Consider the following 23,839-nt stretch of genomic DNA (forward strand, 5'->3'; position numbering starts at 1 on the left):
GTTGATTTTGTCCTAAATTCAAAAATCCCCACCAAAAATAGCCCCCCAATTTTTTTTGTGATTTGTTGGTTTGATGATGTTTTGTTGATTTTGATCCATGGATTTGCTTGGTTTCAAGTGGATCTAGCATCTCCCCAAGTTTCCCCATCTTTCATCCATGAAATCTCTCCAATTTTGCCCCCGAAATCATCAATTTCCGCCCCAAAATCGAGTTCCTCGAGTTCATCCTCGGATTTGGAGCCCGGACATCCGGCCCGACCCCCGGACATCCGGCCATCCCGGAAATCCGGCCATTAGCCCGAACATCCGGCTCCTGGAGCGCATTTTCGCGCAAGGTTCTGGACATCAGGTCCTGGACATCCGGCCAAACCCCCGGATGTCCGCCCGCTGTCATTTCAGCTCCCGTGTTTCACCGTTTTGCCCATAACTTTCACATCCGGACTCCGATTTTCGCGTTCTTTAGCTCGTTGAGTAGCTATTGACATCCCCCATCCATCTAGATAGGTTGCAACACTAGTTGACTCCATCAACTTTTCCAAAATTTGGCAAGTTTGCCTAGGCCCTCCACCATATCATCCGCATTACCACCACCGACTTCCGCAACCTAACCCATTTTGATCCATATAGCATTAGTGGTCGCTTGAGTAGTGATTTGAGTCTCCTAAGGTGTTTAGGCTACTTAGGGACGATTGCTTCTTCATCAACCACCACCACCACTCCCGCATAACCTTGCCCACCATACACTTCCGACAACCCAACTTAACCCAATTTTGTTTGAGCTTGTTTGAGTTGTGGCTTGTGTCTCCTAAGGTGTTTAGGCTACTTAGGGACGACAACTTCAACTCTGACACGTGCATAGCCCATCATTTCACTTCCGCATTGCCAAGTGCAAAACCACCACCGCTTTCCGCTACCACCATTTTGACATTTGACGTTTGAGATTTTGAGTTCGCGGTTTTTCCGTTTCCTAAGGTGTTTCGGCTACTTAGGGACGAGTCTCCATCATCTTGGTTTCTACATCAAGAACACTCATCATCGCCTCGAGGTCGTCATCGACTTTGACCAGTTCACCATCATCCGTCCGTGGCATACATACGAGAAACCTCGACGGTAACCTCCATATCATCTTGGTATCGTGGTACCCCTCCATTGCATATCCCCCTTGCCATTGCATTATTAACCCCTAGCCCATTTTGTGTTACTTGCCTACCAAGACTAGCCATTTGAGTATTGTCGGCAACGTTACTTATGCACATTAGTGATTATACTTCCCATAGCATACATACCATATCATCGTGGTGCATATATTGGTATCATATCTTGTGTCACAAGTTTGTTCCCGCATATACACAATTGCTATCTTGGTTTGTGCATTGTGGAAAAGTGGCCATACAAAAAAAGAAATAAAGCTTTTAAGCAAAGGAAAGAGAGCAAAGAAGCTTGTAAGCAAGTGCCATAGCATCATACCACATTGCACATAAGATTGTCATATCCGATCATCTTGGATCATCTTGTGAGAAACACCGGGAACCATACATAGATAGCATACTTGGGATAAAAGTCCATATATTTTGCATCTTATAGGTTGTGCACAAGTGTCGTATCCGCCCATTGAGCAATCGTGCTAGCGTCTCTCTTGAGTTGTGCAACACGAGCGTTTTCCATGGATTCCACATTTTGTGCTCATTCCTTGGTTGCACGACCCCATTTATAAATCCGTGTGTGTGTTTCCGTGTGCCACATATTGCTATTGGTCTACTTGTTTCGCTTGCGAATTTGTGAATCTCTTTCAACATTATTGACTCTTGCTAACTTTTTGCATCAAATTTTTGTGCCACTATCCTCACCGAGCTCCACCATAAGCTTTACTTGTGTAGGTGTGAGAACCGACAAGAATTGGTACCAATTGTGCTATTTCCTTGTTACACATTTGAGTGATCATTGAACCATCTTCAACACTGGTCAAGGTACATTTGGTATAGTTCTTCTCTTTCTCCCACTCATATTTGCTCGAGTCTTGTGATGGATAGGCAAGGCAATTCCTCCCCGGTCTACAACAACAACGACGGCGTGAACAACTACATCACCAAAGCGTCAATCTTCGATCTACAACAACAAATGCAAGGCGCACAATCAAGATTGCGAGAGCGCATTGAGAACATCTCCATCGACATTCGTCACTCCGAAGCAAGGAAAAGGGACTACATCGACAAGAAGTTGTCCGCACATAAAGAGGATCAAGATGCAAGGATGGAGGAGATTCGGGCCTTGATCAAGTCTACTTCCCCTTCGTCATCTTCAAGGCGGCGGCGACCAAGTCGATCATCTTCAGAGTGCAAACAAGATGCAAGTGCAAGTCGTCCAAGTCAACATCTACATGGCGACCACCATCACGTTCGTGATCCACATCGTCATGAAGGGAAATTCACCTCCAAGCATCATGTGCACGACGACGACGAACGCCAAGGAGCTCAAGCACGACAACAACATCATCATCATGAAGATGCTCCACAAGCGCAAATGCACAAGTCCCAACAAGCCCTACTTCACGCCAAGTCGAAGCTTCATGAGCAAAAGAGAAGACCGCGAGATGACCACCACCAAGACGGTGCTACGGCTACAACAACCACTTTGGCATCTTCGCCAAGTGCTATCAAGGCATCTTCGCCTTTGGACGTACGGTATCTTCGCCTACTTCCCACGGGTACACCTAAATTGACTTCATCAAGTCCAAGGCGACTACCTACGGGCGAGGGCAACACTTCCATCTTCGGAAGCCCCTAAAGGAAGATGGCCAAGCATGGGAATTTCCCTTCGGTCATGGAGACGAGCTATGAGGTGCCACATCATATGGACCTCCAACACCAAGACGGTGACAAGAAGGTCGAGCAAGGGCCATCCCCTTCGACCACGGTGATAGGAGTTGAGCATGGAGACATTTGCACCTACATCTCTCTGACACCCACATATGTCGAGATGCCCCAAGTGCCATGTGAGGAGAGCCACTACCCCATGAGTGACATGAGTGACTCCACCATACGTGACATTGAGAGCATTTCCTATGAGAGGATGAGTGTGACCACAACTAGCCCCACACATGAGAGCATGCCACACATCCTATGTGAGGTTGAGCACCATTTGAGTGACTCCACCAACAATATGAGTGAGAGCATCTTTGAGGGAGTGAGTGAGCCACAACACTTAGAGAGTGAGATAGTTGAGAGGGCATGTGAGGCCACTATGATTTCTAATGACTTAACCTCTACTCCTAGTGTGTTTTCTTCTTTGGTACTACGTCTCCTACATGACGACATGCCTGTTCTCGACGAGTCCATCCCTCCAATGGAGACGACGATGGCCATGGTGGACGATGATACACCCCCCACATGGTTGCATCAAGATGAAGATGACAACGAGTGGATCTTCGACACCTCACCTACAACACATGAGCGATGCTCCAAAGGTAACATAGGTGATGGCGCTTCTCTTGTCCCACTAGTGGACTCTCTTGACATCGATTGCTCCCATGATGTTGACCCACCTATTCCCATCCTTCATGCTAGTGAGACTTCTTCATGCCTTGACTTGCCTATTTATGATGAATATGATTATGAGCATGTTGAGTTGCCTAGTTGTGATGTTATGCTCCATAGGATATCATGTGAAAATTCTTTTGGTCACATCATGTTTGACAATCCATTAAACTTGTCATATGCTATGAGTGAGATCTCCCATGTTGCATCATTTCAATCTCAACATAGTAACTATGCATGCCCCATTAAAATAAATCCCATATGCACTTATGGCATAGATGATGAGATGATGGTCATTGGCTTTTGTTTTTTCATGTGATGATATTGACATGCTTCCTTTACATGATTTGCACAATTTATCTACTATGTCATGCCATGATCACATAGAACCAAACATGCTTTGTTTTGGATGTTGTCAATATTCTCCATGTGATGCTTCTACTAATGCTCATCAGGAGAACCCCATAGTTTCCTCATACATATTAGGAGATTTTGATGCATTCCATACTTTGCATGATTCCCATGATAGTGTACACCATATGCATTCCATGAATAACAATGCTCTAGATATTGCTCGTGATGCATTACACAATTTGAGTCTCCATTATGCTATACATAATAACAAACCTCTCATGATGGATGAGATGTTTCTATATCACGCATCTCATTTATTTGAGCATTGGATATTTTGTGCTAACCGACACATGCACGTGTGCATCATGATGGATGATGTGTACATCTACCACACACACACACAATTTTTCCTTTGCCTTTGTTTGTGTAGGTACTTATGAACACTCGTCAATGTCACAATCCCATGAGTTGACGAAACAAGCTCTTGAGAGCAACGACAGCTTGGGATCCCGTGGACTATCCTTACCACTGTTCCCTTCGCGCGAGGACTACGCGCATCTCTTCTACTTGGCTCTCACACGGCTATGGGCTATTTACCACTTGTCACCTTATGCCCATACTATCGTGTTCACTTTGCATGTTATGCCTCTTTACATGATTTTCCCATGCAATTGTGACCCTTACTTGCATCTACCCATGATTCACCATTATGCTACTTCTATGTGTATTTGCATGCTTGGTGGAGATCCTTGTTGCTTTTGCCATGTTTATCATGCGCCCCATGCTATTGATGCTTGTTGTGTTGGGAGAGTCATGATGCCCCATTGCTACTTACATATGGCCTCTCGCCAATACATTGATGATATTTTTTCTCATATCTTGCTTTCATGCTGGTGCTATGTCATGTGAATTATTCATGCACATTATTTGCACCAATGACATGATTGCCATGATTCCTCCTAGTATGTTGCATCTTCGCACTACTAGCTTGCTTGACTTGATCACTATGATTGCTTGCTATGTTGCATCACCCATGTTCCACTATTACTTGCTTTCTTGGGTTGATGACATATATGCTCATGCCTCTCACATGATATATCTTGATCATTGTCTCTTGTGTCCATTAGTTGCCTCTTTCATATCCACTTGTATTGAGTGCAACCATACTATGCTTCTTGATCTTGGAGACTTTGACATTTTACTTGTGATGCATGCTTGTTTACTTGAGCCTATTGTATTTTGTTGTTCTCGCATCATATGCCTCCATACTATGAAATTCTCCCTTGTCCTTTCTTATGATGAGCATGATGCATACACTTGTTGGGTATTTTACCACATGAATGATAGGTTTTGCATTTCCGCTAACCTCATTTGTTTTTCCGAGTGTTTGTCATGTTCTTTCATTTTGGAGGATTCACAGGGTGGTGCCGTTATGCGACAACTTGGTCATGTGAAGGCATACACGATGTGCAACACCAACATTTGCGAGAATCTCCTAAAGGTGAACTCCTTCCCTTTGAGCCATCCTCAAGTTTGCATATTGGATGGGCCACTCTTTCATTGTTGTTTCCTTCTTGTTGTCTACATGATACATGTCGCGGACGGAGGAGCGACATTGGAGATTGGCTCTATGGACCTTTAAATTGAGGAGCGCTCGGACTTACTGGATGCACCTTCGGACTTCCACTCATGCCACGACACCGAGCACTGGTACACCAACACCTCCATATTTGTTGATTGTGCTCCCAGATGTCATGCTCGATGGACATATCATACTCACCGCAAATTTGCACCCCATGCATGGATTGACTCACATTATGATTGCCGTGTTGCATCTTGTATTCCCATGTCATCCATGATATATGAGCTTGTGCATTTCCTTAGCAAATTTGTTGTGATCTTCCTTGATGGCATATTCATACATCATGATCATATTGCTCATCATCAATTGCATGACAACATAATCACATTGAGCACCAATTATCATGTTCATGCTCTTGATAAACCATCCCATTATGACATCATTTTGCAAAATGGTCGCATTAATCACATTCACCACACCTTTGTGCATGCGACAAATGAATTTGATCACATGGATGCTTTACATATCATTCTACATCTTTTGTATAAGCATCTTGTGCCTTGCCACGCACTATCTTGCCGCACAGACTCATTCTTACATGATGGACATTTTGTGTGCGCTAACCATTGTATTTTCGAGTGTCGCTTGTGTTTGCTCATTTTGCATGTACCACATACCGGAGACACCTTGGAGTACTTGGATTGCGTCATGCCTTCAACTCCGTCCAACTACAAGTTCGTCCATGACAACCGTTTCCATGGTGATGAGGATCACGATTCGAGGTCGGATCTTTCCCAAGGGGGGGAGATGATGCGGAGCATCCCACGTTCATCCCCATATACACTCCGACTACTCTCCAAGCCCCAAGAGGACATATGACGAGACCTCAAACATATGCCATTGGACACAAGGTGAATTCACTCCTCTTCGAACCGTCACTTTCCACATGTGAGACATGCCTACTACCTCATGCATGGACCTTGCCTATACTCAGGTACAACCAAGATGACCATGGAGAATCAAAGGACCAAGGCCAATCATGGAAGAGGAGAAGGAAGAAGAGCCAGCTGCTACAGGCCTCGGACATCCGGCCCCAGCCCGGACATCCGGCCTGACCCCGGAAATCCGGCGCCCTTCACAGAATGCACCCGAAGCTGAACCCCGTCAGCCCGGACATCCAGCCAAAGGCCCGAACATCCGGCTCTTCCCGAGCCACCGGACATCCGACCCCCAGCCCAAACATCCGGACCCTGCCTATCTAGAAAGCTCCGGGACCGGCCACTCCAGCCCGGACATCCGGCCTGCTAGCCCAGACATCCGGCACCTCGCAAAGGCCCGGACATCCGGCCTGACGCCCGGACATCCGGCCTCCCCTGCCTGTGTGCAACGCATCTGGGCCGAGGCCCATGTACCCCTTCGCCCCTTAGACTGTACATACTCCCCCTCCACCTACATTTTAGGGTTAGCAAAGGATTAGCTCATTTGAGATAGAGCTTTGCTCATCCATACGGATCTCCTCCTCGTGAGAGACCGTGGCCTCTTCGGAGAAGATCCACCATGGATTCAAGACCCCTTTACGGGAAGATCCCTCGTGGATTCAAGACCTCCTCTCGGAGATGAACTACCGCCGCTTGTATCGTCCTTTGTTGGATTTGGACCGTGTATCTCTTTGTGTTTCTTGGATCTAGCACATGTGTGATCATATTCTCGTTGGTTGAGTGTTTTCTCTTGTGTTCCCCCGTGATTTCCCTCGTTTCCTTCCGCGTGTTCTTCGTGTTCCTCGTAGGGATCCTCTCCAAACGTGAACGATCGGCCCCTAGGGTTCCGCCCTACATCACCTGGTTACCGTAATACAGATATGAAATATATAGTGTGTTTTATAAGAAATGTCAATTTGATTACTAAAGGGATTATCAATAATAGGCCAATTAGCCTGCTTATTGGGGTTTTCTATTGCAGACAGTTTCTTAGACAACACCGTGGGCGATGAACTCAAACAACCTACATGGTTTTTGAAAAGTAGGCGTGTTGGATCAATGAACAATCACATACGACTTCCGCCAGAGAACTATTTGCGTTAGACCACCTTGCACAAACGTTTTCACATAAAAATTGTGTGTAATATACATACGAACAGAAATGTTTTTCTGATATTCACTATGTTGAATGTACATACGAACGGAAATGATTGGGCCTATATAATTGTCTCCGATGTCACGTCCAATCGCACACGAGCTCATTTTGCCTCACGTGTGTGACCGAAGGATCTATCGCAACAGCTTCTGGGTCGTGTGGGAAGGACCCCCTATCACACGCACATGCAAGACGACTGTTTAAAACTCCGTCATGAAAAGGGGTAAAAACCGTTTGTATAGCACGTCTGATGTAGGGTGGAACCCTATGGTGACGATCTTTCACGTTTGGAGAGGATCCTACGGGAAATCACGAAGAACACATGGAAGAACTAGAGGGAAAACACGGGGAGAATGAGAGAAACACTCAACCAACAAGGAATCGATCACACGAGTGCTAGATCACCGACAACATAGAGTAACATATGATCCACAATCAACAAAGGTAAGGATACAAAGGTAACCGATCTTCTCCGTGAGGAGGTCTTGAATCCGCGAGGGGATCTTCCCTTAGAGGGGTCTTGTATCCAAGTGGATCTTCTCCGAGGAGGCCGCGGTCTCTCACGAAGAGGAGATCCGATGGATGAGCGAAGCTCTATCTCTAATTGAGCTAGATCAACGCTAAGTCTAACTAGGAGAAGGTGGAGGAGTATATATAGTCATGGGTGAATGAAAGGGTAAGTGGCGTCGTCCCCACACACGGGCCAACACACAGGCATCGGACGTCCGGAGGATGTCGGTCGTTCGGAGCTTCAGGACGGTCCGGACGTCCGGAGATGTCGGACGTCCGTAGTTTTGGCTCGGGTGCTAGTTGTTCGGTTGTCCGGTGGCGTCGGTCGTCCGTGGCCCTGGGAGTCATTGGACGTCCGGTGTCTGGCGGTCGTCTTGGCGCTGTAGGTTGCCTTGGCTGTGGTTGGTCTGGCTGGTGGAGTCTCCAGGCGTCGGACGTCCGGAGATCGTCGGTCGTCCGGAGGCTGTCGGACGTCCGAGCGTTGTAGCTTCCCAGCAGCTCTTCCTCTTGTTCCTTGCGCTTGGTGTCCTCGCCATCTTGTCCAATGCTTGTAGCTGTTCCATGGCCTTCCTCTTGGTTGCTGGACATGCATAGCACACACGTTTTAGGTGGTAGCCATGTCTCACATGTGGAAAGTGATGATTCGTAAAGGAGCGAGTTCACCTTGTGTCCAATGGCGCATAGTTGAGGTCTCGTCATAAGTCCACTTGGGGTTTGGAGAGTAGTCGGAATGTACATGGGGATGAATGTGGGATGCTTCGCATCAACGTCTCTGCACTAGTGTAAAAAAGATGAAAAAAATCAATAAATTTAAAAAAAATCATGAATTAAAAAAGTTTACAAATTTGAAACACACAAATGAAAAAAGAAGAAAAGGGGGAGGAAAAAGAAAGAGAAACAAAAAAGAAAACACAGTCGTAAGCCGGCTCCACAACCTGCGCATGCACCTACAAACACACAGGAGCACAATAAAAGCAACGCGGCATCCATCGGTGCTTAAATGGGTCAATGCTGAAGCGAACAAAATACATGCTAGTGTCGTCGAGTCGATCGTTGAGTCCGATCGGCTCGGTTCCTGACCTGTCCCGACTCATCAATCAAGACTTCGAACAAACGATAGAGTAGGTGCATGGCGCCCTCAAGCACTTTGAACAAACGGAAAAGGACCAAAAGACATGAATCTTGATGTCTAAATCATGTCGTTAGAAAGTTAGATGTGAGATAACTACTTCACATCTACTTCGTTTAACTAGCAAACGGGGTATACATGTGAAATAGCAAATCCGAATTATTAAAGCCAGAACCAATTTCCTATAAACAGAAGGGGAAAAAACGAAGCAAATAGCAGGAGAACCTAGCAAACTGACTGGAATAGGAGGGAATGATCAATATTTACGCTATATTTATTTTGAAAATATATTGTCCACACGCAGAGGCAGACAAAACTAAAGGGTCGCGATAACTGCCACACGTGTGGCATGGATACGAACCCGCCCACACGCCTCGTGTGGCATGAAAATGAACGCGCCCGCACGACCGCGTCCGGGCGTGCAATTGCACAGCCCGCACATCCGGTGTGTGGCAACCCCGCCCGCACTACCCCGTCCGGGCCACACGACCCGCTGCCCGCATGACCAAGCCGTTCCCGACCTCCGATCGATCGCCTCTCTCGACTGCCGCCATCGTCCCCCACCTCTCGAACCCCTACCTCCGTCACCGGCCTTCTCTAGTTGCCATGGCAACCAGAGCAGATTCGTAGGGCACTCCCACCGCAAACCACACCCCAACCCTCCCCACCCCCAGGCCCCCACTCCAACCCAGCCCTCCAGAGACGATCAGCTAAAATCAGGTGAAAATCTCCACATCTCATCCTTCTCATCCTTCAGGCTAAAAATCTCCCCGATCTTGTACTGGATCCATGCTATAGGGGTAAAACACTGCATGGTTCAGTGCATCTTCGCAAATTGCCAGGCAGAATACACCAGATCTGCCATGTACTACGTTTTGAGATTAACTTAAGTTCCTAGTTTGATTGACACAAGTAGTTGGGTATGAAAATGGATGAGTAGGAATCCCTAAAAAAAGGAGAGGAAGGACAACTCTGGAATAAAGGGGGTGGGAAAAATTAATTGCCACTTGTGTATAACCATAGTTGCCACCTTTCGTTGTCAGTAACTGCCACCTAGTTGGCATGTTGATTGCCATCCCTATCTTCTATGTGCAAGCAGCAGAAGAATACAATTCTTCTGGATTGTTGATGCGTTCTTGTTCATGCAGTGATTGATAACACATTGGAAAGAAGCGAGACACGGAAAGAATGAATCACGAAGATGGCGCTGATACTTGGGGTTCTCAAAGGCCAGAAACGCCCCCTTGGGATGCAGCAGAGTACAGTCAACTCATCTCTGCAGGGCCGTTGCTGCCACTACTAGAACAGTATGCAGGCATTGGTATGATGCATGATAACAAAAAGAAGAGAACAGTTGCCATCTTCGTAACGATGAAGATGACATTCTACTTATGCCATGCACTGTCATTTTTTCGCAGGTTCTTATGACCAAAACACTCTTAGGGGGCCCCCGTGGCAAGTTCAGTCACAAGGCGCTAACACTGACAAATGTACGGGCAGCCAACTTCAACTAGCTAATATGGCTAATCAAGGTAATGCATACAAAAAAAGAGCACATACTGGTCTGGACATGAAAAATGAACATGCAAAAAATGTCAAAAGGACTCATGAGTTATCACGGGTGAAAATGCAGCGCCTTCATGCAGCACGTGGCATCAGGCAGCACCCATGTACCTGCCATCGACGTCATACACAGGTGAGTCCATAAAAAAATGAAGTTGCGGATGCTCAGAAGGAGCATAGTTGTCAACTGCAATTGCCATGACTGGACATCTACAATTGCCATGGATAAATAACTGCAGTTGTCATCCATGGACAACTGGTGTTGCCATCCCTAGACAGCTGCATTTGCCATGGAGGAACAACTGCAGTTGCCATGCTAGTGCAACTACAGTTGCCATGCCAGGACAAATGTAGTTGCCACATCAGGGGCAATTGCAGTTGCCATGGAGGAACAACTGCAGTTGCCATACCAGTGGAACTACAGTTGCCATGCCAGGAAAACTGCAGTTGCCGTGCTAGCACAAACTGCATTTGCCATGAATTGACCCAACTACTACTATGCTTACAGGTTATTACGGTGGTGGTAACCCGGCAAATGTCGCGTGGCAAGCTTTATAAATTGCAGGTGGAGCACGTCATTTTGGTGCCACAGACCACACAAGATGGTCACATGCAGCACAACAAGGTAAGGAAAAAAATTGAACCACAAAACAGCACTACATTTGTTTTTGTGGCAAAAAAAAGCACGTGCCGAAAAAAAAGAATTGAAGCAGTGATGGTGGACAAAAACCAAGCATAAAATGCTGACAAGTGGTTGCATGCAAATGAGTCATGTATTGTCTTTGAAAATTTGCTAACTGCTAAAAGCATGTGTGCATCACTAATGGTTGAACGCATTTTGCCTAGTGAGATCAATCTTACAATGCAGTAGTTTTGTTGCTAGAACACAGTGGTTGCCATTTGTTGGTAGCAGTATTTGCCATGTATGCGGGACTGCGGCTGCCATGCATATAGAACCCAATTTTTTGTACTAAAAAAAGAAGCTTGTTGTCGTGCATTGGCAAACAATAGTTGCCATGTTTGTTGAACTGTAGCTGCCATGACTGGACAGCTACATTTGCCACCCATGTCCACGCGCAAACTGACATCTTGTTGTTCAAATGATGTCATGCCAAATCACTCGACGTTGATGTCATCCGTTGCGATAAACATGTTATTCAATCAAAAAAATCTTACTCTCGTACCTGTTATTTCAATTACAGGGCCTACAACTACAGTTAACAGCGGCACGGGCACATCTACTGCGGGGAGCTCTGAGCGCACAGAAGATGTGTTCCCCTAGCCAGCAGACAATCATGCCGCAAATAATGTCGAGTCAGTGTCGGAAATGGCAATCATTCCAGCAATTCCCACAGCAACCCCTTTGAACGCAAGCACTGGCAACACTCAAGTCGATGAAACTGCCACCGATACTGAAGTGAATGATGAAACTGATGATGAGGCACAAGGGGATGAAGGTGATGGGCAACCAGATATCATGGTACCTCAGCCACTGTACGTTGGGCAGAGATTTGAATCGTTTGCAGAAGCAAAGGAATTCTACCAGAAATATGCAAAGTTCCATGGGTTTGCCGTCAACACCAAATACCATAGGAAAATTAAGAAAACTAACGAGTACAGCAGAGGTGAGATGAGGTGCCACAAGGCACGAAGGAATAAGAAAGGGAAAGGTGTTGCACCTGTCGTTCCAGAACGAAAGAGAGGGATCATTCTCAAGATGGGTTGCCCTGTCTGGTGTAAGCTAAACGTAGATGGAACACAGTATGTGGTCACTGAATATTTTGACGAGCACAACCACAAACTCATAAAGAAGTTCGATCTGGTCAAATTTCTGACCGCCCACGGAGGGTTCACCCCAGTCCAAAGGCAATTCGTAAAGCTGCTACATGATTGTAATGTCGGTCCATCAAGAATGGTCCAGATACTATCACTCATCCACAACAAAAAGGGGAAACTGAGTAGCATGCCGTACATACCAGCTGACATCACAAACCTATAGGCCAAGTACCATAGAGAGAGCAAGCTGGCTGACATAGAGGCCACAATGGCCTACTTCGATGAGAAAGCGAAGGAAGATCCAGATTTCTTCTACAGGATAAGGTTGGACGATGAGGACCGTGTCAGGAACATGTATTGGGTGGATGGTGCTGCAAGGAGAGCCTACAAACATTTCCGAGATTGCATTTCATTCGACGCGACGTATCTGACTAATATGTACAAGATGCCATACGCTCCGTTCATAGGAATAAATAACCACAATCAGTCGTTGCAGTTCGGCTGCGGGCTCGTTCGGAACAAAGACAGGATGGGTACGTTTGGCTGTTCAAGACCTTCTTGGAGTGCATGGATGGACTTGCTCCGATGAACATAATAACAGACCAGGATTTCAGCATGCGTGCAGGCATAGAGGAGGTATTTCCGTTGGCAGTGCACAGGCACTGCAGGTGGCACATTATAAAGAAGGCTGAGGAGACGCTAGGACCTTTCTTTGCTGACCGTCCAGAGCTGCACAAGGCATTCGAGTTGTGCGTGGACCACAGCTTGACGGTGGAGGAGTTTGAATGGAGCTGGATGGCCATGATTGAAACATATCAAGTCCAAGACAATGAGACGCTTGCTAACCTATGGGAGAAGCGAATGTACTAGGTGCCGGCCTACTTCATGCAGTGCTTCTTCCCCTTTCTGCAGACTACGCAGCACAGGGAGGGGTTCAACGCTGTTTTGAAGCGGTACGTGAGCCCTGGCAACTCATTACTATAGTTTGCCAAGCAGTACACAGCTTTGCAACAAAAAGTTCTGGGATCTGAGCTACAGCAAGAAGCTACCACCGCGCTAAAGCAGCCGAAATTGCTAACTTATTTACCAATGGAGAGGCAAATGAGCAAGATATACACAAACAAGATCTTTAACAAGTAAGTCAGTTGTGTTATAGTCTTATTTGCACAAAAAGCACTAAGGCAGTAGGTGCCTTATAGAGTGAAATGCAGTTGCCATGTTTAATGAAATACTGTTTGCCATGCTTACTCAGCTGCAGTTGCCATGTTCATTGAAAATTTTGTTTGCCATGCTTGTTCAGATGCATTTTCCATGTTCAATGAAGTGCAGTTTCCATTTTTAATGCACTATACTTCCATTGGGGCATGTTGGTATGCAAATGCCAATGTCAACTGAAAAATGTTATATTCTCGACACATATGCTGAAATGCAATTGCCATGTTTACTAAAAATGCAACTACCATGTTTGTTGAAAAATGCATTTTCCATGTTTACTAAACTGTAGATGCCATGTTCAATAAAATGCAGTTGCCATGTTTTATGCAAGGTGCTTCCATTGGGAATGTTGGTGTGGAAATGACGATGGCCAGTTGAAAATGTACTATAGTTGCCATGTCTAGTGTACTACGGTTGCCATGTCTAGTGTACTACAGTTGCCATGTCTAATGTACTACAGTTGCCATGTCTAATATACTACAGTTGCCATGTCTAATATACTATGTTTGCCATGTTCAGTGTACTATGTTTTCCATGTTCAGTGTACTATGTTTGTCATGTTCAAACAAAAATGTATTTCTATTTTCCATGACAACATAAGGTGCTACAAAAAAAGATCGCACGATAGTTTAACAGAAAACACACAAAACTTGCAGATTCCAGGAAGAAATAAAGCGTGCCAGCATGTTCACGGCTTTCCAGGTGGACGAACATACGTTCAAGGTGTGTTCTATTTTGGGCATGTCGGATTCAGAACCTGAAGACCCGGCAAAGGAACGAACTACTTCGTGAAAGCCTCGATCGGACAAGGCGAATACTACTGCCAATGCTGCAAGTTTGAATAGGACGGCATTGTGTGCTGTCACATACTAAAAGTAATGGACATGAACCTTGTGACACGGATGCCCCGCCATTTCATAAGGCGGTGATGGACTTGGGACGCTAATGACGCGTTTGCGCCACAGACAACAAACGCAGTTCTGGCTGTGCATGACGAGAGACCTGAGGCAACCATGGAAGCCGTGAGGCACGTTGTGCTGACAAAGAACTATGCTGAGCTAATTGATGAAGCGTGCAAGAGTAATGAGACAGTGAGAGTCGCAGAAAAACACAGGAAGGCCCTGAAAAGAGAGCTTGATGAGATCAAGAAGAGGAAAGCTGAGGAAGCCTTACACCGGTTTCCTCGCACATCAAGTGTGCCTTCATCCACGGGGCCATCATCTAAAAACTCTGAGATAGGATCTGGAACAGCAAGCACACAAACCCAGGTCAGGAACCCACCCCGTTCCATCACAAAGGGTCATCCAAGAGAGATAAGGTACAAATCAGGATTGGAGATTCAAGCAAAACACAAGAAAATGAAGAAAGGGACGGGCAATCCATAAGAAAAAGTTGGGGAACCGTGACATGGTCCTTGTGGACATTTTGTTTTGTACCCTAGATGTTGTAAAAAAATTAATTTGGGATAATGACTCTTGAGGGGATTCAGAAGTTGAAGGAAAATGCATTGAATGGATAAATGTAGTTGCCATGTTATGGGTACTTAATCTGTCATGCTATGTGTAGTTAATCTGCCATGCTATTTTATACTAAAAATATGCCATGCTATTTTATACTAAAAATATGTCATGCTAGTTGCACTGGATCTGCCATGTTAGTTGTACTGGATCTGCCCATGTTAGTTATGCTGGATCTGCCATGTTAATTGGATCTGCCATGTTATTTGTACTGGATCTGCCATGTTAGTTGTACTGAAAATATGCCATGGTATGTGTAATGACTCTGCATCACATATATTTCCATAACAATTCGACGCGGTTTAGTGACACATATTGTGTTGTGTGCAATGTATGGGAAACAAGTTGGAAAAAGTGTAACGTGCATAAACCGCAGCAAAGGTTGTGGCTACATGATCAACCTACCATGCTAGCCGGTGAAGTTAGTGATGAAAAAGAAGAAGCAAAACGTCCAAATGAACAACGACGATGACTTTCACTAACTATGTCTGATGAACTACATTTGCCATGTTTTAAAACATCGTGACGCATTCGAAACAGCAAAACGGGTGCTACAAACGATGAAACCATAGTAATAATGATAAACATAAAAACATATCCGCTGCCACGCCTAAGTAGGTTCACATCCACACATATATTACAGAAACTATTCAAATGTCGCTCACACACCACCACTACATAGTAGGCTACGCGGGGTTGCAGTCATAACATAGCTCAAGAACATAGTTTTTGACGAGAACAAAAGAGATAGTACCTTACATTCCTCAGCAATAGAGTGTAAGGTATGCGTCCGGTGTGTATCGCCGCGTGATCACTTGTACCTCTTGATGACTTTCTTGACAGCTTCCTCCACAAACTCGCGTGCTCTGGACCACTTGTTGAAATCTTCATTCGTCAACCAGTTTCATGTGTAGATTTTCCGGAGCTCAACGACTGTTGCCGCTGTGACAGCGGGGACAAGTCTACCTTCCCACTTTGCAAAGTATTCCAACGTGTGAAAGCCACAGTCCGTCCTGCACACGAAAAAGAGTCAGGTGAACTCGCAAAAAAGGGCAGACATAGCAGTGATAGACTTCAATTCAGATGTAACAACAAAAGAGGGGTTGGATTGATGTAAAATGGCACATGAAGGAGGGGGGTAGGAAATTACGTGTTCCCTTGCTTCGTAGTCGCCACGTACTCAACCGGAAAATGTCTGATCTGGACCTTTGAGTGTTCGTAGTGACGGTTCGATGTCTATTTAAGGTTGTTGATGAAGAATTCAGCATGCGTAGTAAGGTCTGCATCAGCTGCCGAACGAATTGAATCAAGCACCTCAAAACGTTGGTTCTTCAGGTCAAGACAGATCGCATAGTGGTGACCACACTTGTCGTGTTGGTCATGTGGTGCAAGCTCCTGAAACATGGGGAACATGACCTGCATTTAAAAGTGAGGGAAATGAGAAGCAGAGTTCACATGAAGAACCGCAGAGGGAAAAAAAGGTAGAATCACGTAGAATATTTGGTTATGGGTGGGGGTAGTTGAAAGAAAGTTGCCATCCATGTATGAACAAAATTTGCCGTGTATTTTTCTATGAAGTTGCCACATAGTTTGCACGAGATGAAAAAAATCAAAAAGTCAGGTTGCACGGCAGCTATTGCCACATAAAAAGAGTGCAGAAGATGGCAAAAAACCATACCATGTAAAAAAAAGTGCAAACAGGGAAGGAATACTCACATATTTCTTCATTGTGAGCTTGAATTCACCGTGTTGTGCAAAATTCTTCCTCGGGATTTTGTGGTGGAAGTCACAATCCCATATTTTGCAGGTCACACTATAATGCATGATTGTTTTGTCGGCACACACATCCATATGATTGTTGATGTAGTCAATCCCGCATGCAACTACATTCGTTGACATTTTACCGTTTGGCCTCACGGACTCGGCAAGATCACCCAGGTCGACGTACGTCGCTTCGCATTGAATGACCTTGGTTCTGTCCAAACATGAGCTGTATGAAAACGATATAACATGAAAGAATCATGCCTACCAAGTAAAAAAATGAAAGAACTAAAACATAAGCGGATCATGTATAGAAAGTACAAAAGAAGATGAATGGTAAAAAAGGAACAAAGCAAAATGAGAGATTATGGGGGTATGGCCATTTACGCTTTCAGCTCCTTCATGTGCTTGCTGCTGGACCTCGCATTTCCAAAACGCTTGACAATATCGTACAGCTGGGTCTGTTCCTTAGTGGCCCTGAATTCGGGCTCGTAGTCTTCCGCGGGAGGTGGGTGAACTACCCTCTGCTGCCTCACAGAACCAGGGGTGGCACTCCTGATGGTATCCTCAGATACCGTATCTGCAGGCACGTTGGAACTTGATTGCCCTTGCCCTCGTGAGGACCTCCTCTGCAATGCTGCCTCCTCGATCCTGCGGTAAGCTTCATCAAGTGACGGTGAAATCTCCTCAGGGGTGGCTGCAAGGATCAAAAAAGTGGATTATGATACCTAGAAATCAAAAATAGATGCATTGTGAGAAGATAGGGTGCATGATGTGAGATGTATGTACAAAAAAGTGGGGAGTTGCCATGTGTGGTGCAACTACAGTGGCCATGTTGTGGCAACTGCAGTTGCCATGTAGTTGCACTGTAGTTGCCATCTAGTTGGACTGTAGTTGCCATATCACAGCAACTACAGTTGCCATGTTGTGCTAACTACACTTGCCATGTGCTTGCCGAGTGGAAAAAATGCAGCATGGAAACAAAAAAGTACAGGTGACATAGTGCAGCAACTCCAGTTGCCATGTGTAATGCACTGTATTTGCCATGTGACAGCAACTACAGTTGCCATGTTGAATCAACTTCAGTTGCCATGTGGTTGCTCAAAATGTGAAATGCAGCATGGCAGCAAAAATAATGTAGGTGACATGGTGCATCAAATCCAGTTGCCATGTCATCACATATCAGTTGCCCATCATAAGTGAGGACCCCCAAAAAAATACAATTGCAACAAAGGTCAAACTACAAAGATGTATACAAGAAAATGATATAAGCACATGATAAATGTACCTTGAACTATCGGCTCTGCGAACTTGACAGCCTTCCTGCCCTCGACCATTGGCTGCGCCATCATTGCGGGCATGCCTCCCGGGAAAGCAAATGCAACTGGCATAGGATCTGGCACCACTGGTTCATCTTGACTGATGCCAAGACTGAAGCTCGGTGGGGTGAAGTCCATTGGGTGCCTCTCATGCCTACTGGCCGGACCACGAACAACTTGCGGGGCGGAATCCAAGGGTGAAAGATCAACAAACATATCCGAATCGGCCGCTACAGAATGATCGGGCTTATTTGTAGGGAGGGGCGTATTGTCAGCGGTATCAGCCGCAGCTTTCTTGACAATCTTCTTGTTTGGGCTGTATGGGACACCCACATTGACTGGGAGCTTGGAAGTGCGCAGATTTAAGCTGGGGATTTCCACTGCGGATAAATGCGCACTCTACTCCGGACGTTCACCTGCGTCACTCGTGCCCGGCTTGACACCTACATTAGTTGTGCTCCGCTCTTCCGGTTTCTCCATCGCATTGCTTGTGGCAGGTGGGGGAAACAGTGTGGACACAGGGACATAACCAGACTCGTCTCTGCTGCTCCTAGCAACAGGCGGTGCGTTGGGTATGTATGTTGATTGCTTGCGGGGCTATGACGCCTAGGTGGAAGACCAGCACGCGAAATGGTCGCCTTAGCAGTATCTGCACCGACAAGAGCTGGAGCTATTGTGCCAAGACTCTCACCTGTAGATGGCATATCATTGTGAACTGCCACCTCAGCCGCTTCTGTCGTGGACACAGGAGTGCCACCACGCACACACTTGGAATCAGTGTCAGATGAGCGGGAATCTTCCTTGCTTAGGTTGGTCTCGGGAGCGTCCACTTCAACGCTTGCTGATGGGGTGGCATGGCTCACAGCAGCATCCTTCATTGCCAGAAGAGTTGGCAATATTTCAGCTGTCCTGGCAGATACCGACTCGTCACTCCCCGATGTACGGATGCCTGTTGTTCTAGCCTGCACATCTGCAGCCGGCGGGGATGGTCGGCCACTTGCATCAGAGTTAGTGGGAGCATTTGACGGTGTAGCAGCAGTATTGTCGCCTGGAGCCTCATGAACATCTGAGTTGCCCCCTGTTAACAACTTTGAATGCAGGCGTTCGAGTGGGTCCTTAATGATATGCTTGGCCCCACGCGTAGTAGTCTTCTTCACCCTGCAAAAAAAGAAAGCACATGAAAAAGGTATTAAAAAATGAACAAAATATATTTGCCATGGTAGAAATCTTAAGAAAAATGAAAAACAAGTGAAAAAGCTGGTAGTTGCCATGTAAGGGGAACATGAGTTGCCGTGTGACATAGTTGGCAGTTGCCATACAAAATCCAACAGTAGTTGCCATATTAGCCAACTTGAAGAATGATAAAAATGTATGATCCGCCATGAATGCAATTTCAAACCTAGGTGTGGGATGAGCACACAAGCCAACGATAAATATGGCAGTTGCCATTAGGTACAGTAAGAGTTGCCATTTGGCCTAGATGCCAGTTGCCATGTAAAAACCAAATAGGAGTTGACATACACTTAAAAAGGAAGGAATAAATCATTTGGAAAATAGCAGCTGCCACGTGGGGGACGATGACAGAAGACCATGTGACAAGCTGAACAGATGCATTGGAAAATCAAGAAAAAATAGCACTATGTCAATGAAAGCACATGGAAAAACCTACTGCTTCCTCAGGTCTAGCAACACGACAGGATCCCCGGTGTTGGTCATGGTCGTACGAGGAGATGACCTGGTGGAAGGGGTGTCACCGGCAATGGGGGCACCTTTGTTCAACCGAGCAGAAACACGGGTTGGCGTTGGCGTCTGTTTCTTCGTAACTGCTCGTCCACCAGTTGTCGGCTCGCTGCACGTATGAGATGGAGGGAAAAAAGGTGACAATTGTCAGACAGCAAACTCGTTGCCGCACTTGACAAAAACAAGTGCAAAAAAAGGATGAGTCTGTTCCAAGAAAATAGACAAAGCAAAAAACTAAAATTAAAGTCGAACCTCCTCCTGGCAGCTACGGGATCGGTCCTAAACCTCTTGCTAGGAGAACCCTGCCCAAAATCCTCTAGAGCCCTCCCCCTCCTTGATGGCAACACCCCTCGCCTCTCGCAGCCGTATGTTCTTTGACTTTCTCCGGTGGGGGGACATCTGTTGCATCCTTGCCCTTGTTACCACCTGCGCGAACTTCAGCATGTTCATCATCATCGGTGTCCTGTTGCACATTCTCCATGTCATCCTCATCATCCTTGCTGAGGCCAACGTCTACATCTAGTTTATCTTATGTGTCACCGGGCTCTTGGGAACTGTTGTAGTCATACCGGCCACGGCAACCGGTTGGCCGATGTGTACGTTCTGGGACAAAAGAAGTGAACTGCCTCGCAACCGCATCGCTGTCAGAGCCACTGAGGGACGTCCACCCCTCAACCAACTTCCCGAGCAAGCCGGTCATTCCGGATGCAAACTGCCCAATTAGATGCTCAACAGGTGCCCTCGCCTGTGCACGAAACAAGAGGCATCAATAACCACCCATATTGCAGTCACTTGCGCGACATCAAAAAATAATCCACGGCAAACCATAGATGTAGATATTTTGATTACCTCAGTAGGACAAGACGGAGCTGAGTGCACGTCCATCCACTTTCCAAAGTTTTGAGGCCCCCCAAACACGCTGTAGTCTATAGCATGCTTGGCCATCAGCTAGAAAAAACAAAAAAAATAGCAAGGATGTAAGAGAGAGAAGGTAAGTTTCAGCACGAATGAAAGAGTTCACATGTGGAGTGAAACATGGATACAATACGCAGACAGCCATGGATAACAAAAGGTAGTCATCCCTTATGAACCACGGGCGGTTGCCTCATGTCAAATTTGTAAAGCATGCCTTGTGGAGAGAGAAACCAGAACTAACCTGCAGTTTTCCATATTTGGTATCAGTTACCCTGTCTGCGGCAAGCACATCCTTGACAGCGTTGATAGTCCACGCAGAAACAGCAAACTTGTGCGTAGGCGGCGGGCCTCCTGTCCCAGTGAAATCCACGATGGACAGATCAAGACAGTCGACGTACATGAGCTGATTTAAAATAATTTTACAAAGAAAGAAATATCATTTGCCATCATGGGTAGTTTGTAGTAAAAGAAATAGGATAATCTATGTTCCCATGATAATCAAGTTGATGTGCATGAAAAGAGTAGAAAAAAAGAAGAAGCTGCCTTCTGTATGTGCTAGTTGCCATCATAGTGTGATGGCAGTTGACATATTGCCATGATGGCAGTTGCCATCATAGTGTGATAACAGTTGCCATACTAATATGATGGCAGTTGGCATATTGTCATTATGGCAGTTGCCATCTTGTTATGATCAGGTTGCCATGCATGAATAAAAGTGTGTTAAAAAAGAGTGTTCACAGAAAGAACTGGTAAAAAAATACCATCAAATGCAGTCGACAACCCTTTTGGTACATCTTGCTTGAGAATGCATCGTGCAGGAAGTCGGCAATAAACTTACACCAATTCATGTTCTTCACATTTTTCAGACCCGCCTGCACCGCACAAAACTTCAGGACAAAAGGTTGCCGCATCAGAAATCAAATGGAAAAAACATCAAAAACATTGGCAGTGACTAGCTTTACACATGACATCGGAGCCAAAAGATTGAAGGAATATAAAGTAGTAAAGATGGATCATTCACCAGGATGGGGAAGCATTTGTTGCTTGGGCGAAGAGAAGTGGTCGGTGCGAAAACAGCTGAGATGAGGTACATGAGTAGCTTCATCTTGAAAACATCTCCATGCGTCGTCATGGCCTGCAGCGAATCTGCCAGTGCAGACGTGTTCGGCATGGATTCCAACCCAGGAAACAAACGGGGGAACAGCGCTTCCTCGATCTCATTATTGACCTCGTACTGGACTTTGATATGTCCATGAGACACACCCAAAGTGCAGAACACGGATTCCTCGTTCAACGGTAGTCTTCCACGTCCCGGAATCACGAATTCCCTGGAGGCGGGGTCGTAGATCTCACCAAGCCAGTCGCATACAGGGTTGACAAGGTTCGTGCACCGGACATCCATCAGAGCCTGCATACCCATCTCAGCAGCAGCTCCCTTCTGATCATTGGTGAATTTGTCAGTCAACGCAGTCAGTCGTTCTTGGGAGGCTCTGTTGCGAATACGTTTCTTCTTCTGCAAAAAACAGACAAAAAGTAATCAGTTGTTGCCATGTTTTGCAATGTCGTGAAATTTTAGTTCATGACAGACGACTGCAAGCTCGAGATGCCAACCAGTAACATAAAGCAAGAGGAGGGGGGATGTGTGGACAGTTATCTCATCACCCTCTTTTCTCCGTCCAGTTGCCCGATTACGCTGTGGTGGATCCATGAAATCATCATCATCATTTTGATGATCACCACGAGCCATTCTGCTGAGATAGGAACAGACCAACTTGTCATGATGGAAATATAAATGCAAGAGGTAAGCAGTTGCCACCTAACAGAAAATGTCAACTAGTGAATGCAAAAAATATAACATGAACACACACGCACCCCTCCTATGATTGTCGGAAACATAAACGTAGCAAGTAAGCACATTGGTTGCATTATCAAGAAAAAAAAGTGTACAGATCGTAAATGCACTTGAAAACAAAAATGTTGAAGTTGCCATGTTAGCCCAAGATAGTACGATAGAAAGTCACAAAATCCTTCACATCACAAAAACTAAGATGTGGCAGCTCACACCCTGTCCTAAAAATACACCAATCAAATGTCACTTGTTCAGCGGCAGAAATGCTAGGGTGAAATTGTCGTGTTGAAATGCAACACATACTACAAAAAAGCGATGAAACCACATCTAATCAAGAACCTGAAAATTGCCACAGTGTGTTCAGATATCACAAAGTCATTGTGGCGAAACAAAAAAATTGCATCTGCAGTACAATGAATTTGCCACATTGTACTAACTGTAACATGGCAACAGACATGATGTGGTCAGCCAAAAATTTGCCACATGGAAAGCATATGTATGGCATCCGACACAATTGATATGCAAATTTGGTTGCCATATTATGCAGCCAATTTGCCACATTGTCCTATCTATAGTATGGCAACAGACAGTGTGTTTACATTCTATTTTGCCACATGAATATACTATCCAAGTGGCAACAGGCACACTTGATGTGCACATTAGTTGCCGTCCAGTGCGGTTGGCTGCTGGAACTGCATTGACTACCGATTTACTATACTTCACCATTCACATCGTGTGGTAACTTTCACAAATCATTCAGAAAAATTAGTTGCCACAATGAAAAAGCATGTTTGTGTCTACTATCACAGTAAGTCAGCAAATTAGTTGCCACATGGAAGAGGGTGTGTGTGGCAACTATCACAGTCATTCAATAAATTAGTTGCCGCATGGGAAAGCTTATTTGTGGCAACTATCACAGTCATTTCAGTAAGTTAGTTGCCGC

The sequence above is a fragment of the Triticum aestivum genome, chromosome 4B (assembly GCF_018294505.1).
Source record: "Triticum aestivum cultivar Chinese Spring chromosome 4B, IWGSC CS RefSeq v2.1, whole genome shotgun sequence".
Classification (NCBI taxonomy): domain Eukaryota; kingdom Viridiplantae; phylum Streptophyta; class Magnoliopsida; order Poales; family Poaceae; genus Triticum; species Triticum aestivum.